Source organism: Bombina bombina, chromosome 5 (genome assembly GCF_027579735.1).
Source record: "Bombina bombina isolate aBomBom1 chromosome 5, aBomBom1.pri, whole genome shotgun sequence".
In the NCBI taxonomy this organism is placed as follows: Eukaryota; Metazoa; Chordata; class Amphibia; order Anura; family Bombinatoridae; genus Bombina; species Bombina bombina.
In genome coordinates, this window is record NC_069503.1 from 214182322 (window position 1) to 214199589 (window position 17268).

A 17268-nucleotide genomic window follows, 5' to 3' on the forward strand; every position below is an offset into this window, starting at 1 on the left:
ATGGACATATTGATCCTTGATAAATTGCAGATGGAGCAGGTCTTAAAGGAATTACTTCAATGGTGTAGATATCTGTACCAAATAAAGGAGAAGGGGTGGTCATGTGTATTAATATTATATATGCAGTATACTCACTCCATAAAGTTGTAATATCAGCAGATCTGGAGCTCAGCCTCTTGTTATGTATATTTCAACCAAACTAGGAGAAAATGAAAGCTCCAATGAGGATATAGTAATCCACTTTGTATTTAAACAAAATAGTAACTCACTCCATATAAATCCAATTTCCATCGATGTGACAGCAACAGAAAAAAGCTAAGACACTATGTGTTGATTTAAAAAAGAACAAAGCTTTAATATTTAGCTTAGCTCAATGTGTTTCAATGTTAAAAACGTCTTTCTCAAGAGCAAATAAAAACAAATGTGAATTGCTGTGTTGTGATAAACAATGCTGTTTTAAATACATATGGTCTGGGTTCCAACTTCCGTTTTTTCCGGAAATTGGACTCACAAAAAATACACCTTACAAACGGCTAGATTACAAGTTTTGCGTTATGAGCGGCTCTGTACTAACTTGCAAGTTATTGTCACCGCTCACCTCCCCATATCGCTGCTATTACAGGTTTTCATAAACCCGGCGTAGGCAGGCAATATTGCAGCGTTGAGCAAAATTGAGCTCCATACCGCACTCCAATACCAGTGCTGCTTTGAGCTGGTTTTACGTGTATTGTGCACGATTTCCCCATAGACATCAATGGGGAGAGCTGGCTAAAAAAGCCTAACACCTGCAATAAAGGAGCGTAAAGCTCTGTAACGCAGCCCCATTGATTCCTATGGGGAAAGAAAAGTTATGTTAAACCTAACACATTAACATAAACCCTGAGTCTAAACACCCTGAATCTGCTGCCCCCAACATCGCCGACACCTACCTACACTTATTAACCCCTAATCTACCCCCCCAAAATCGCTGCCACATAGATTATACTTATTAACCCCTAATCTGCCGTCCCCAATGTCGCCACCACCTACATTACAGTTATTAACCCCTAATCTGCTGCCCCTAACCTTGCCGCCACCTACCTACACTTATTAACCCCTAATCTTCCGCCCTCAACGTCGTCGCCACTATACTAAAGTTATTAATCCCTAACCCTAAGTCTAACCCTAACGTAACCCTAACCCTAACACCATTAACTTGAATATAATTATAATAAATCTAAATAAAAATGACTATCAATAACTAAATTATTCCTATTTAAAACTAAATACCTATAAAATAAACCCTAAGCTAGATACAATATAACTAATTGTTACATTGTAGCTATCTTAGGTTTTATTTTTATTTCACAGCTAAGTTTGTATTTATTTTAACTAGGTAGACTAGTTAGTAAATAGTTATTAACTATTTACTAACTACCTAGCTAAAATAAATACAAATTTACCTGTAAAATAAAACCTAACCTGAGTTAAACTAACACCTAACCTTACACTACAATTAAATAAATATCATTAATTAAATACAATTAACTAAATTAAAAAAAAAGCAAACACTAAAATACACAAAATAAAAAAGAAATTATCAAATATTTAAACTAATTACACCTAATCTAATAGCCCTATAAAAATAAAAAAGCCCCCCCAAAATAAAAATAAAAACCCTAGCCTAAACTAAACTGCCAATAGCCCTTAAAAGGTCCTTTTGAGGGGCATTGCCCCAATGAAATCATATCTTTTACCTATAAAAAAAATACAAACAACCCCCCAACAGTAAAACCCACCACCCACACATCCAAACCCCCCAAATAAAAACCTATCTAAAAAAAACTAAGCCCCCCATTGCCCTGAAAAGGGCATTTAGATAGGCATTGCCCTTAAAAGAGGTCATTTAGCTCTTTTTCAGCCCAAACCCTAATCTAAAAATAAAACCCACCCAATAAACCCTTAAAAAAAACCCTAACACTAACCCCCGAAGATCCACTTACAGTTTTTGAAGACCGGACATCCATCCTCAATGAAGCGGCATGTCTTCATCCAAGCGGCAAGAAGTCCTCAACAAAGCCGGGAGAAGTCTTCATCCAAGCGGGCCGAAGTCTTCATCCAAACCGGCAGAAGTCTTCATCCAGATGGCATCTTCTATCTTCATCCATCCGGCGCAGAGCGGCTCCATCTTCAAGACATCCGGCGCAGAGCATGCTCTTCTTTCCACGGCTACTGAAAAATGAAGGTTCCTTTAAGGGACATTATCCAAGATGGCGTACCTTGAATTCCGGTTGGCTGATAGAATTAAAGGTGAAAAAATCCTAATGGCTGATCCAATCAGCCAATAGGATTGAGCTTTAATCCTATTGGCTGATCCAATCAGCCAATAGGATTGAGCTCGCATTCCATTGGCTGTTCCAATCAGCTATTCTATTGGCTGATTGGATCAGGGGGGTTTGGTTGTGTGGATGGTGGGTTTTACTGTTGGGGGTTGTTTGTATTTTTTTTTTACAGGTAAAAGAGCTGATTTCTTTGGGGCAATGCCCCGCAAAAGACCCTTTTAAGGGCTATTGGCAGTTTAGTTTAGGCTAGGGTTTTTTTATTTTGGGGGACTTTTTTATTTTGATAGGGCTATTAGATTAGGTGTAATTAATTTAAATATTTGATAATTTTTTTGTGTAATTTAGTGTTTGTTTTTTTTTGTAATTTAGTTAATTGTATTTAATTAATGTAATTTATTTAATCATAGTGTAAGGTTAGGTGTTAGTGTAAGACAGGTTAGGTTTTATTTTACAGGTAAGTTTGTATTTATTTTAAGTAGGTAGTTATCAAATAGTTAATAACTATTTACTAACTATTCTACCTAGTTAAAATAAATACAAACTTAGCTGTGAAATAAAAATAAAACCTAAGATAGCTACAATGTAACTATTAGTTATATTGTAGCTAGCTTAGGTTTTATTTCACAGGTAAGTATTTAGTTTTATATAGGAATTATTTAGTTATGAATAGTAGGTTTTATTTAGATTTATTTTAATTACATTAAAGTTAGGGGGTGTTATGGTTAGACTTAGTGTTAGGTTTAGGGGTTATTAACTTTAGTATAGTGGCAGTGATTTTGGGGGCAGCAGATTAGGGGTTAATAACAGTAATGTAGGTTGTGGCAATGTTAGGGACAGCAGATTAGGGGTTAATAATATTTAACTAGTGTTTGCAACGCGGGAGTACGGCGGTTTAGGGGTTAATATGTTTATTATAGTGGCAGCGATGTCGGGAGTGGCAGATTAGGGATTAATAATTTTATTATTTGCGATGCGGGAGGGCCTCGGTTTAAGGGTTAATAGGTAGTTTATGGGTGTTAGTGTACTTTTTAGAACTTTAGTTACGAGTTTTATGTTACGGCTTTGTAGCGTAAAACCCATAACTACTGACTTTCAGTTTACGATATGGATCTTGATGGTATTGGCTGTACCGCTCACTTTTTGGCTGGACAGGCAAACTTGTAAAACCGGCGCTATGGGAGTCCCATTGAAAAAGGACTTTTTGAAAGCTGCGGTAGTTACGTTGCGTTACGGCCAAAAAAGTGTGAAGTACAGATATACCTGCAAAACTTGTAATACCAGCAGTAGTGAAAAAGAGTCTTAAAGGGACAGTCAACACCAGAATTTGTGTTGTTTAAAAAGATAGATAATCCCTTTATTACCCATTCCCCAGGTTTGCAAAACCAACACTTTTATATTAATACACTTTTTACTTCTGTGACTATCTTGTATCTAAGCATCTTCTGATCCCCCCCTAATCACATGACTTTTAGTTATTATCTATTGACTTGCATTTTAGCGAATTAGTGCAGTGTCTGCCACTAGCCACGGGCGTGATCACAATGCTATCTATATGGCTACATGAGCTTGCTCTCCCCTGCTGTGAAAAGTAAATAAAATAGAGGTGGCCTTCAAGGGCTTAGAAATTATCATATGAGCCTTCCTAGGTTTGCTTTCACCTAGAATACCAAGAGAACAAAGCAAAATTGTTGATAAAAGTAAATTGGAAAGTTGTTTAAAATTACATGCCATATTTGAAAAATGAAAGTTTATTTTGGACTTGACTGTCCCTTTAACGCTGCTTTTTCACTCATAACGCAAAACTTGTAATCTAGCCGAAAGTTAATTTTGGCCAAAATTAACTTTGTAAGGTATGTTTTTTTATTTCAATTTCCGTAAAAAACGGAAGTTGTATACTACATATATAATATTTGGCTTTAATACACACGACAAGCCCTTCTCCTTTATTTGGTAGAGATATCTACACCATTGAAGTAATTCCTTTAAGGCCTATGCCATCTGCAATTTATCAAGGATCCATATTTTTTTGTCTTTTGGGAGAGACTGCAAGAAGGCAGTGGTCTAAATCTAAGGAGAGTATTGTTTCTTTGTCATTTTGCGCAAGAATTGTTTTTGTTTTAAGATCTAACACAATCTGTACATTTCTTTTGGCAATGGACATATGAATGGTCAGACCCCCTGAACATCATTACAAACAAAGGAGCCAGTAGCTTTTTTTGCTATCTACATTTAAAGAATATTGTGATGTATAGGGCTAATAAACCCTTCAACAGTCACCAGTTTGTCACAGAAACTGCCACAAAATATTTCCACCTTAACTAGTTTGTCACAGTCTAGTAATTCCAGGCAAGCCTGTGACTTAGTTCAGTGGGTGCAAGGGTTAAAAACACTGCTAGTCTGTATTAGACTTAGAAAAATGCCCAAACTCTTGTGGTTCAAATATTAGACAAAGGCAAAAACTTAATAAAGGAAGATTTATTGTGAACAAAAGAAAGAGTCACAGTGTCTATATATATATATATATATATATATATATATATATATATATATATATATATATATATATATATACAGTATCTCACAAAAGTGAGTACACCCCTCACATTTTTGTAAATATGTTATTATATCTTTTCATGTGACAACACTGAAGAGATTACACTTTGCTACAATGTAAAGTAGTGAGTGTACAGCCTATATAACAGTATAAATTTGCTGTCCCCTCAAAATAACTCAACACACAGCTATTAATGTCTAAACTGTTGGCAACAAAAGTGAGTACACCCCTAAGTGGAAATGTCCAAATTGGGCCCAAAGTGTCAATATTTTGTGTGGCCACCATTATTTTCCAGAACTGCCCTAACCCTCTTGGGCATGGAGTTCACCAGAGCTTCACAGGTTGCCACTGGAGTCCTCTTACACTCCTCCATAACAATATCATGGAGCTGGTTGATGACCTTGCACTTCCCCACTTTCTGTTTGAGGATGCCCTACAGATTCTCAATAGGGTTTAGGTCTGGAGACATGCTTGGCCAGTCCAAGCTGTAGTGAATTATGTCCACTTGACATCCCTGCAGGCGGAAAGCATACACTGGCATTTAAAAGACCACTAGCAGGGGCTGTCAATCATCACAATCATATTGGATAAGGATTATTTTGGTCAGGTTAAAGTTCTTGTGACCGCTGCTTCTTAACTTTCATTTCAGGCAATCCTGAAACTATAGGCCTTTGAAGCAGCAACAGATGATTGATAAATGAAGCCCTTTGAGTTCCTGGCTATTTAAAAAAAAAAACTGTAAATAGCAAAGAAGAAAAAGCAAAGAAATACCCCTGACATTCTAAAATTATGAGGTTTTCATGATAACTATTATAGGTCAAATTTCAGTGAGTGATTCACACAAATTATGTATTGCTTTTTAAGCAGGCTCAGCAGATTCAGAATCTACCATTATTATAATTATATTTCATGACGTGAAAAACTGTAAAAAACAATGTCGATTTTTGTTGAGATTTTAAAAAATATTTAAAATGGCCAGGTAACCACTGATGTTACTGTGATCACCTTGCTAAATTGTCATCACGGGTAACCACATGTAAAATAGGGCCCATTCAGTCTTTTGGGTGTTATAATATATATTAGAAAGGCTCCTTTGTGTAGTACAGAAATACAAGTACTTTTTTTCTTGCAGAATGATCATTTACCATAGTGATCACATGGCTATACAGACACAATTCATATATCTTCAAAGGGATTGACTTGTCTACTAGAGAATAAACTTTATTAGGGGTCCCATTCTCAACCAAATCCCCATGTATTGCAAATGGACTTTTTTTTCCAATATCTGCTTTCTAGTGACTCTTCAAGACCCCCATAATTTGAAAAAGCAGACAATACTCTTTCAAATTATGGGCCTTGGAGTTCTGTGTCTAGTAAGAGAACTGAGATTAAGGGGTTTGAACAACAACCCCCCATCCAGCTCCCTTGCCTTTCTGTCATTTTGTGGTCTTGCCCCCTCTGTGAAATCTCCATGCACGTTCGTGGTGACATCACCAGCACTCTCATGTAGCTCTGGGATTGCCGTCTATTATAACACCAATGATCAATTCAGCAGGACAGGGGAATTGCTGATCCGGTGCTGTGATCAGTGTTTCGCCTTCATGACAAGAATGGGTCGTCATGCATTCACAGGCAATGATTTACATGATGATCCGTTTTCATATAGCACAGGAAAGCAATTAAAAATGACATGTTATATTTGAATCTTGAAAGATTAAGTTTGACTTTGTGTCCCTTTTTAATCTCATGAGGCATTAGAAAAAAAATATCAGGGGTAGAAAGTTTATGCATAAAAACAGTTTGTTCTAGTATTATCTTTATGCTCATGGACTACACTAAAACAAATTGCAATTTTCTATTATAAATTCATTTTATTTAAATTTATATTATATCTAGTTTAGTCTGTGTATTGAGTGTAGTTGGATAGTGATTGTATTTAGTTTTATTTGTTTGTTATTCCACAAATCTAACATAGAAATTACCAACCTTAAAATTGAAATGTCCAGGACAAATAAGCTTTCTTTCCCAATGGATTAATTCAAGTTTAAAGCAAGAATAAACCTCTAATATATGGTTACTGAGCTAAACGTGAATCATTGAGACTAACGACATTCCATTAGACTCTGTCTTCTGCCTTAAACCATTTTCTTCATTTACTAAACTTACATAGATTCAGATACATAAGACCATAATATACACAAATCTGTTATTGCCTACTGAGAGTATAGATTTTATTTTGCACTTTACAATTTCAATTTAAAAGGGTAGACATCAGCATGAAAGCATTTCTTAACTTTAATATCACAATGTGAACGCTAGTCAAAAAGCCTAGACACATAATTTATAAGTTATATAAAACTCTTACATAATGTTAAAGGGACAATTTGCTAAGACAAGCAACTTATAAAGGGCCAAATTACAAGTGAAGTGCTAAATATCGCTTTCAAGAAAGCGATATTATCGCACCACTGAGTAATACCAGAGAACGCTAACGTGCACTGGTATTACAAGATGAGCGCAATGCGAACGCAGACACAACATGAGAAATCGCGCAGCACAGGGGGTAAGTAGCGCAGTGATGGCAGCAAAGTGTAAATATATATATGTATATACACATATTAACACATAAATAAATATGTATATAAGCATATACGTATTTATTTACAGGGAACACACAGTTCCCATAGACCACAATGTAAAGGCACTTTTCAGTGCCGTTTTTTTCTAACACCCCACACCCGCTCCCTCTAGATCCAAAAAACTGCTTTTTGAAGTTATTTTATTAAAAAATAAACATGCTAAGTTGCCCATTTGCGTGTGCGCAATAAATTAGCGTTCCACTTGTAATCTAGCCCAAAATCAGGAACACCCTTTTAAACAGACTGGACACCTTACTGGGAGATTCATTTTTGCTACTGTCTCTTGATTAGATAGCTTTTCTATAGCCAATACTGCAGTATTGACATTTTCAATATAAATGACAAAAGTAGCTTTTTCATATAAAGGAAAGAAAGGTAAAGTTAGACAATTTAATACACTCCAGCAAATTGATAATTGGGGACATATTAAAGGGGAGAAAAGCTTACAGTACAGTGTCCATTTATTTATATCTGTTGTATCACTTTCTCATGTTATCTCAGGGGTTGGATAAAATAATTTAAACATTTGGGAAATTGGCAATATGTCTTTATTTATATGGTGTTGGACCACAATTTGACATTAAACACAAATTGTAAGATGCATAATAATGTACCTTCAAATCTGAGAAGAATTTTGCAATGAAAACTACAGCATGAGCATATTATTCTTTGTTTTTTCTTTTCACTGATTTCCCTGTCCCCCAGAACAAAACAACCCTTGCTAACTAAGGACGGAGACTAGGGGGACCTGCCCTCTTCTCTTCCCTTTTGGTGGTTTAGCAAGGATTCAATTTACTAGATAGTTAGTTAATAATTTATGTAACAGGTAATTAAACAGACATATATTTTCTTCTAATCTCCATCTAACAGCTAAATACAAATATATATAACGATGTATTTACAATAATGTAATGTACAATAATAACTACCTAGTATGGCTGGTGCTATTGCAAAAAATAATTTTCCTATTATGATTGTTAATAAAAAACTGATACTCCACCGTTTAGGAGCAAATGACTAGAGAGAATGTGGGGGATAAACAAGAGCTCACAAATAAATTTGCTAAAAGTATTAACCCAAACCTCCCTGTGGAAAAAGTGGAAAAGCTCAATATTCAGATGTATTTTACAACAAAAGGAAGTAAAATAAATAATAAATGTAAAATGCAATGTTTCACTTTCAATAATGAAACATTTTGGGCCAGATTACAAGTGGAGCGTTATTTTTAACGCTCCAGCTCCTGCACTAACGCCGCTAAAAGTAAGGTTTTTGTGCGTGCCGGGTAGTGCTCATATTAGGATGGAAACAAAAAGAAAGCGCCTCATGGTGTGGGAAACTCTGAAACGTTGTATGGCACAGTGACAGTAAACAAGTGAAAATATACTCACAAGTAAATTGGCACTCTTATTGAAAGTAGTGCGAATGAGCAGGCTGACGTTCTCAGCAGTCAGTACGCTGAGGTGGGAATGATACAGGGTATCGCAGGTACAGCCGTGGGCTCTCCACAATCGATAGCCAAAGATTCCTATGTCTGCAAATAGTTGGGTGCAGATGGCTTCTGATTGGTACAGCAAGCTCTGTAGCTACAAACAGTTAATAATGTATCGGAAGGAGAAAAGATTTCCTTCCCAAAGTTAGGGACAAGAATCTGCAAGAGCGTTGAAATAAGAACAAATAGTATTTATTTTGAGCTTAAAATGCGTTTCTCGGCCGTAAGCTCCTGGCCGTTTCATCAGGTTACAAGTTGAAAGTAAAAAGTTTTCGCTCATGCATTAACTTGATGAGCGCAAAAAGCCGAACGTTGAATATCTATATAGGTGTAGATATATACAGATATATAATATCTAGTTGAAAATAAATAGAACATATTCTCTTATGTGAAGAACATTGGAATGTGAAATGTTTACAGTAAATACACAGTATAAAACTTTATTAAAATGATTTTACATGTTCTCAACTACTTAATATATATATATATACAGTGGGGCAAAAAAGTATTTAGTCAGCCACCAATTGTGCAAGTTCTCCCACTTAAGAAGATGAGAGAGGCCTGTAATTTTCATCATAGGTATACCTCAACTATGAGAGACAAAATGTGGAAACAAATCCAGACAATCACATTGCTGATTTGGAAAGAATTTATTTGCAAATTATGGTGGAATATAAGTATTTGGTCAATATCAAAAGTTCATCTCAATACTTTGTTATATATCCTTTGTTGGCAATGACAGAGGTCAAACATTTTCTGTAAGTCTTCACAAGGTTGTCACACACTGTTGCTGGTATGTTGGCCCATTCCTGTATGCAGATCTCCTCTAGAGCAGTGATGTTTTGGGGCTGTCCTGGGAAACACGGACTTTCAACTCCCTACAAAGGTTTTCTATGGGGTTGAGAACTGGAGACTGGCTAGGCCACTCCAGGACCTTGAAATGCTTCTTACGAAGCCACTCCTTCGTTGCCCGGGCCATTGTCAGCCATTGTCATGCTGAAAGACCCAGCCACATTTCATCTTCAATGCCCTTGCTGATGGAAGGAGATTTGCACTCAAAATCTCACAATACATCGCCCTATTCATTCTTTCATGCACACGGATCAGTCATCCTGTTCCCTTTGCAGAGAAACAGCCCAAAATCATGATGTTGCCACCCCCATGCTTCACAGTAGATATGGTGTTCTTTTGTTGCAACTCAGCATTCTCTCTCCTCCAAACACGACGAGTTGTGTTTCTACCAAACAGTTCTACTTTGGTTATATCTGACCATATGACATTCTTCCAATCCACTTCTGGATCATCCAAATGCTCTCTAGCATACTTCAGACAGGCCCGGACATGTACTGGCTTAAGCAGGGGGGCACGTCTGGCACTGCAAGATCTGAGTCTCTGGCGGCGTAGTGTGTTACTGATGGTAGCCTTTGTTACGTTGGTCCCAGCTCTCTGCAGGTCATTCACTAGGTCCCCCCGTGTGGTTCTGGGATGTTTGCTCACCGTTCTTGTGATCATTTTGACCCCACGGGGTGAGGTCTTGCGTGAAGCCCCAGATCGAGGGAGATTATCAGTGGTCTTGTATGTCTTCCATTTTCTAATTATTGCTCCCACAGTTGATTTCTTCACACCAAGCTGCTTGCCTATTGCAGATTCAGTCTTCCCAGCCTGGTGCAGGTCTACAATTTTGTTTCTGGTGTCCTTCGACAGATCTTTGGTCTCCACCATAGTGGAGTTTGGAGTGTGACTGTTTGAGGTTGTGGACAGGTATCTTTTATACTGATAACAAGTTCAAACAGGTGCCATTAATACAGGTAATGAGTGGAGGACAGAGGATCCTCTTAAAGAAGAAGAGACAGGTCTGTGAGAGCCAGAAATCTTGCTTGTTTGTAGGTGACCAAATACTTATTTTCCACCATAATATGCAAATAAATTATGTCCAAATCCGACAATGTGATTGTCTGGATTTTTTTCCACATTTTGTTTCTCATAGTTGAGGTATACCTATGATGAAAATTACAGGCCTCTCTCATCTTCTTAAGTGGGAGAACTTGCACAATTGGTGGCTGACTAAATACTTTTTTGCCCCAGTGTATATATATATATATATATATATATATATATATATACAAATGAAAACGAACAGGTTCCAGCCGTGGATGCAGGTAAAAAAGTCAATCTTTATTCCTTATTTAAAACCATTAACAGTCGACATGTTAAAATGCTAGGTTGGGCGTCAGATCAGGTCTTACGCGCTTCAGCTCTCCTGAGCCGTACTCATAGACCTCTCTCTATATATATATATGTGTGTGTGTGCACATATGTATTTATATGTTTATACATGCATTTATGTCTATAAATACATATATACACATATAAATACATATGCACACACACACACATATATATAATATATATATATATATATATATATATATATATATATATATATATATATATATACATATATATAAACAACAAATATCCCACAATAGTCATAAATAAAAAAATAAAAAAACAAAGACTTTTATTTTCAAAACACTCCTGTGAAGTTTCAGGGTTGTTAACTCCTTCTTCAGACAGTACAAAGTGAATCAAACAAATGCTATATATAACATGTACAATCAAATATGCAAATAAAGTTCAAATAACAAGCAATACATATTGAACATACCCCTCTGAACGTGTGTGAACCGTAGAGGTTTGAAAACAAATACTTCCGGTAACCTCTCACATGTGATCTCACCCTATCATCACCATGGTGATGTAAGTACACAAATTTACTAAATCTAAAACAAACGAAAATGTTAAAGTGACTTATTACATGCTGACAGGATGCTGTTTATTTGTAAAGTGTTAATAAAATATACCAATAAAAGTAAACCATATAAGTAAAATAAAAATTTGCCAAACGGCTATAGTTTGAGAAACCAATAACACCAGTAGTAGCAGGTTAGATCTATAGAGAAATCAGATGGGTAGCTATAATGTCTGTTAAAGAACAGATTTACATTGCAGAGACATCCTTCCTTTGCAATAATAGCCTAATCATATTGAAATTCTTGGATATGCACTGTAGATATATAGAAACATACGTACGTAAAATATGTATAGCTATATAATATGTTTAAAGTATATCTAGTTAAACTAGATTGTAACCTGTAAATCAGAGACATGACACCAGTAATTCAAGATTATGGTGTTAAGTACATAGTTAGTGCAAACTGAACAGTTTTGAAAAAAAAAATTCCGGCAGTGAAGCACCTGTAACTATAGTAATCCCATAAACAATCGCTTGGTTAGTGAAAAATACATGAATAAGAGAACTGGTTATTAGCAAACATTGTCATTACATCCTAAAACTAACGTTAGTGCAGAATTAGCAGTTTAATGAAAATTTGCTATTGCAATCATATGCTTATAACTCAGTGATGCTCTCATTAGTAATATCTAGGTCAGTGCTTTCCAAACTGTGTGTCGGGACACACTAGTGTGTCGGCAGCAGTGTGTAAGTGTGTCCCTGCTTCAGCACAAATTTTTTTAAATTAAATTTTTTTTTTTTTAAATTGTTTTTGGTTTCTGACTTTCCACCTGCCTGCTACGCATATCACATGGTTAACACGTGATTGATACCTAGTGGGTCACAGATCATCTTAACCAATTGGCACAGCTCAGTGGGAACTGAAACTATTCCCATTGGCGGATTTGGCGGCACATTGACTCCTGACTGCACGTGTAGTCTCCTTAATTGGCTCATGACTGCAAGTGTAGCCATTGAGTGGGACAGCAGTGTGTTTGCAGCGTGGGCAGTAGTCAGTCAGACTCAGAGCTCTGAGGGTGGCAGCTTAAACGCTGAGCTAAAGTCAGAAGTCAGTGGGATTTTTTTGCAACTAGCTCCCAGTATTGCATTGCTGCTCCTGCTCTTGATATATGGATAGGAAGTGGAAGCTTAAAAATGCTTGATGATGAAATGTGAGTGACTTTATCTAATATTACACCAAATATTCAGAAACTGTGTTCATCCCATCAACCTCATACATCCCATTAAAATAGTAAGTAGCTATTGGTGTTATTAAACTTTTTTTAATTCTTGCACATACATACGGTTACTTGTAAATACATTTAGTTATTATATAATATATGTATGTGTCCGTATCTCTTAAAACAAGTTAGTTTAACCTCCTGTTTGCTAGTACAACTGAATTACTGTGTCGCAAAATTATGTAGGTCTAAAAAGTGTGTCACCAACATGAAAAGTTTGGAAAGCTCTGATCTAGGTGGACAGTGAACTTATTCTGGGAGATATAATCGTCACCCCTTAGACCAAGAACTGGTTAATGACAAATAATATGATCAGTAATATGATCAGAAAAATCATAGACTTATATCTAATAGAGATGCATATATTAGCCCAATGGGCTTTGGTAACATAGCCAATACGTAGATAAATAAAGTTGCAGTTAGTTGGATAGGCTAATTGCAACTTTATATCTTTAACAGACATTATAGCTACTCATCTGATTTCTCTATAGATCTAACTCGTTACTACGTCTTTGTCTTCTTCATAAACCCAGTGAGTGCCGCTTCCCATTTATGACTATTGTGGGATATTTGTTGGATATTTTACATTCAAGCTGAACACCCTGGTTGCTAACTGGAATGTGAGAGTGCCTGCCTTCTTCAATATTTATATATATATAACTGTATATATACACACACATATTTAGACATGTGTATGTATGTATCTCTATATTAAAGCCCTTTTTCGTGCAATTTATTTTTTTAATAATTTTTAATAGATAGTGTTATTACTAGTGTAAATGTGCTTTGCAATGTATTTTAGATGTGTTTTGCAATACTTTTTTGTTTTTGCTTCAGGAGCAAGCTACATTTAGTTTAATGGCGCGATCGGGCCGGCTGTGACTTGACAGCGTGCCTAGATGCGCTTAGAAAACCCCCCAGAGCCGCTCAGTAGAGCAAGGAGCGGTGGTCTGTAAAATTTTATAAAATATTGCAGCTATATTTTGATGTAGAAAGTTAGCGCTAAGATAATGTTATATAATTCTGCAATATGTGCAAAATTATATAACATTATTTTTTTGGTTTACTGCCTCTTTAACAAATGCAAAGCATACAGCAGATTCAGTGATTTTTTTTCTTGTCGGTATATAAATGCACATGTCTAATATTTTAAATTACTTATTGAATATTACGCATTTTAATACAAAGTCCTGTAAGCAGAAAGATAGAGGTGGTTGTAACACATTTTAACACAAAGTGATATCTTTTTTTAGGTCTCAAATGCAAGGCCCTTCCAATCCATTAGAGATGCATTTATTTGAGTTAGCTTTTTTCCTGAAAACCTGCTCATCATTTTCCCATCAAAACTTCTCACAAACAATACTTTTGTTCACCTTTTCATATATATTTGTGAATTCATTTTGCAGTGTCTAACTCTACACTACACTTTTAGAAACCCTTCTGGCCCTAATTACAGTTCATTACAGCTTACTATCCAAGATGTCTTTTACAACTTTGGTGATTTTTGTCTCCCCTTTTAATGGCATTTTAATCCATTAGTCAAACTGCCAGAAATAAATATACACAGACTGGATAAACAGAAGTCACTACAAGAAATAAGCTTTTCGCTGTTAAATTCAATAAATCCACAAATAATACAAAAAACAATATTTTTATTATCATTTATTTGTAGAGCAACAATAGATTTAGCAGTGCTCTAAACATATGTAAAATATTTGAAAGTAATATAGAATTTATAAGAAACAAATGGATATAGGACTCTACCAAGAGTTGCTCTGTTGTAGATTACCTTACATGAAGGTGGTTTACAGGACAGCTCGGCTTTTAGACTCACATGCTAAGGGAGTTCAGAAGGATGACGAAATAGCTGAGGTAAATTAAGGTTAGCGTGCTTGCGCGCATCCCTGAACAAAGGCAAAGCGTTTTCTGATTGGTTGACATGGTCTCAGATTTGAAAACCCACAGAAAGTCATGCAAAACACTTCAACTGCCTTTTCTAAAGTTCTATACAATGGATTAAATATATTAACATCTACTTAACCAATTAATTTCAAATTTTCCAATTGTGTACTAGCTGCTAAACAGAATATACACATTTCTGAACTGGTTATTGTAATCCAAAGTTATAACTATTTTAAAAAGAAAGAAAAAGATCATAAATATTCAGTTGCCACTGCCTTTAGATGCACATACAATTTTTTTTTTTTCTTACAAATTTTCTTTGGTTTTGGGAAATGTTAAAAGGACTCACAAGGTTCTTAATATTTCTCTGAAGCAAATTTCTAACAAAACTATTCAGACTTTTTTTTCTGCAGGCAAGTACAAAAACTCATAAAACTATGAGAAAAATTAAATAAAAGTTGTAGGCTTTAAATAGCTATAAATTATAAAACTGTTTCACTTACATGTTTGATTTCTGTAGTCACCAAATCTTAATAACTATACCAAATTTAAGATGCATGTATAAGTTCAATTCACATTTATCAGCATTTAAAGCTTTACAGCAAAACTGAACAGCAGATTAGATGCTAATGCAAACGCACACCCCCTATTAGCCCCTTCTCTCTCAGCTCAAGATTTTTAAGCCTCTTCCACAATGATTCCATCGGAAACAAAATATCTCTCAACATACTACTAGAATTTAACCCTCTCAACCCTTTGCAAATGTCCAAAACCCACAAAGCCAAAAATTCAGCTCCTTTGCCCCCCGTTAATTAGGAAGTTTTTGCCTTATATCTTCCTCTCTCCTCACTACCTGTCCCCTTGATCCCATCCCCTCTTTCCTACTCTTATTTAAATCCTCACACATATTTTCAATCTCTTCCTCAGCACTGGAATTTTCTCCCATCCTTTAAACATGCACTAGTCACACCTATCATCAAAAAACCTTCTCTCAATCCAACATCTCCAACTAACGTCCTATTTTCCTAGCCCCATTGCCTCTAAACTTCCGGAAAGGCTTGTATATACACATTTCTTACATTTCATCACATTAAACTCCCTCCTTGATCCATCTGGATTTTCCCCCCAACACTCCACATAGACAGCAATCATTGAGTTTAATAATGACCTTATTACAGTAAAACCAAAAGGCAGCTTCTTGATCTTTCTGCAGCCTTTGATACTGTTGACCATCCTCTCTTGCTCCAAACCCTCCAATTCCTTAGCATCTGTGTCACATCCCTCTTATGGTTTTCCTCCTACCTGTCTAATAAAGACCTTTTGTGTGTCCTTCTCTGGCACATCCTCTGCCCCTAGACCACTTTCTGTTGGGGTACCACAGTGCTCTGTCGTTGGTCCCCTTCTCTTCTCAATTTATACATCATCCTTAGGTTCCTTAATACAGTCCCGTGGGTTTCATTATCATTTGTATGCTGATGATGCCCAAATATACCTCTCTGCATCAGAACTATCTCCTTCCATATTAACTCGTTTTACTAACTGTCTTTCTAATATTTCATCCTGGATGTCCTCTCACTACCTTAAAGGGACAGTCTAGTCCAAAATAAACTTTCATGATTCAGATAGGGCATGCAATTTTAAACAATTTTCCAATTTACTTTTATCACCAGTTTTGCTTTGTTCTCTTGGTATTCTTAGTTGAAAGCTTAACCTAGCATATGCTAATTTCTTAGACCTTGAAGGCCACCTCTTTTCAGAATGCATTTTCACCACTAGAGGGTGTTAGTTCATGTGTTTCATATAGATAACACTTTGCTCATGCATGTGAAGTTATCTGGGAGCCAGCACTGATTGGCTAAACTGCAAGTCTGTCAAAAGAACTGAAATAAAGGGGCAGTTTGCAGAGGCTTAGATACAAGATAATCACAGAGGTAAAAGTATATAAATATAACTGTGTTGGTTATGCAAAACTGGGGAATGTGTAATAAAGGGATTATCTATCTTTTAAAACAATTACAATTCTGGTGTAAACTGTCACTTTAAGCTAAATCTCTCCAAAACTGAGCTCCTTATTTCCCCTCTTTCTTCCAAAATCGCTATCCCCCAACTTTCTACAACTGTTGATAATAGCGGGTTGGGGTAATAACATCATTACCCCAACCCGCATGCCCAATGTCTTGGGGTCACACCTGACTCAGATCTTTCTTTCACTCCCGACATTCAGTGCAACTCTCTGCCTTGCTCCCCAAGACTCTCCTAGTTTTCAAAGTTTCAAGTGCTCCTTAAAGACTCTACTGTTCAGGGATGCATACAATATACACTAACATT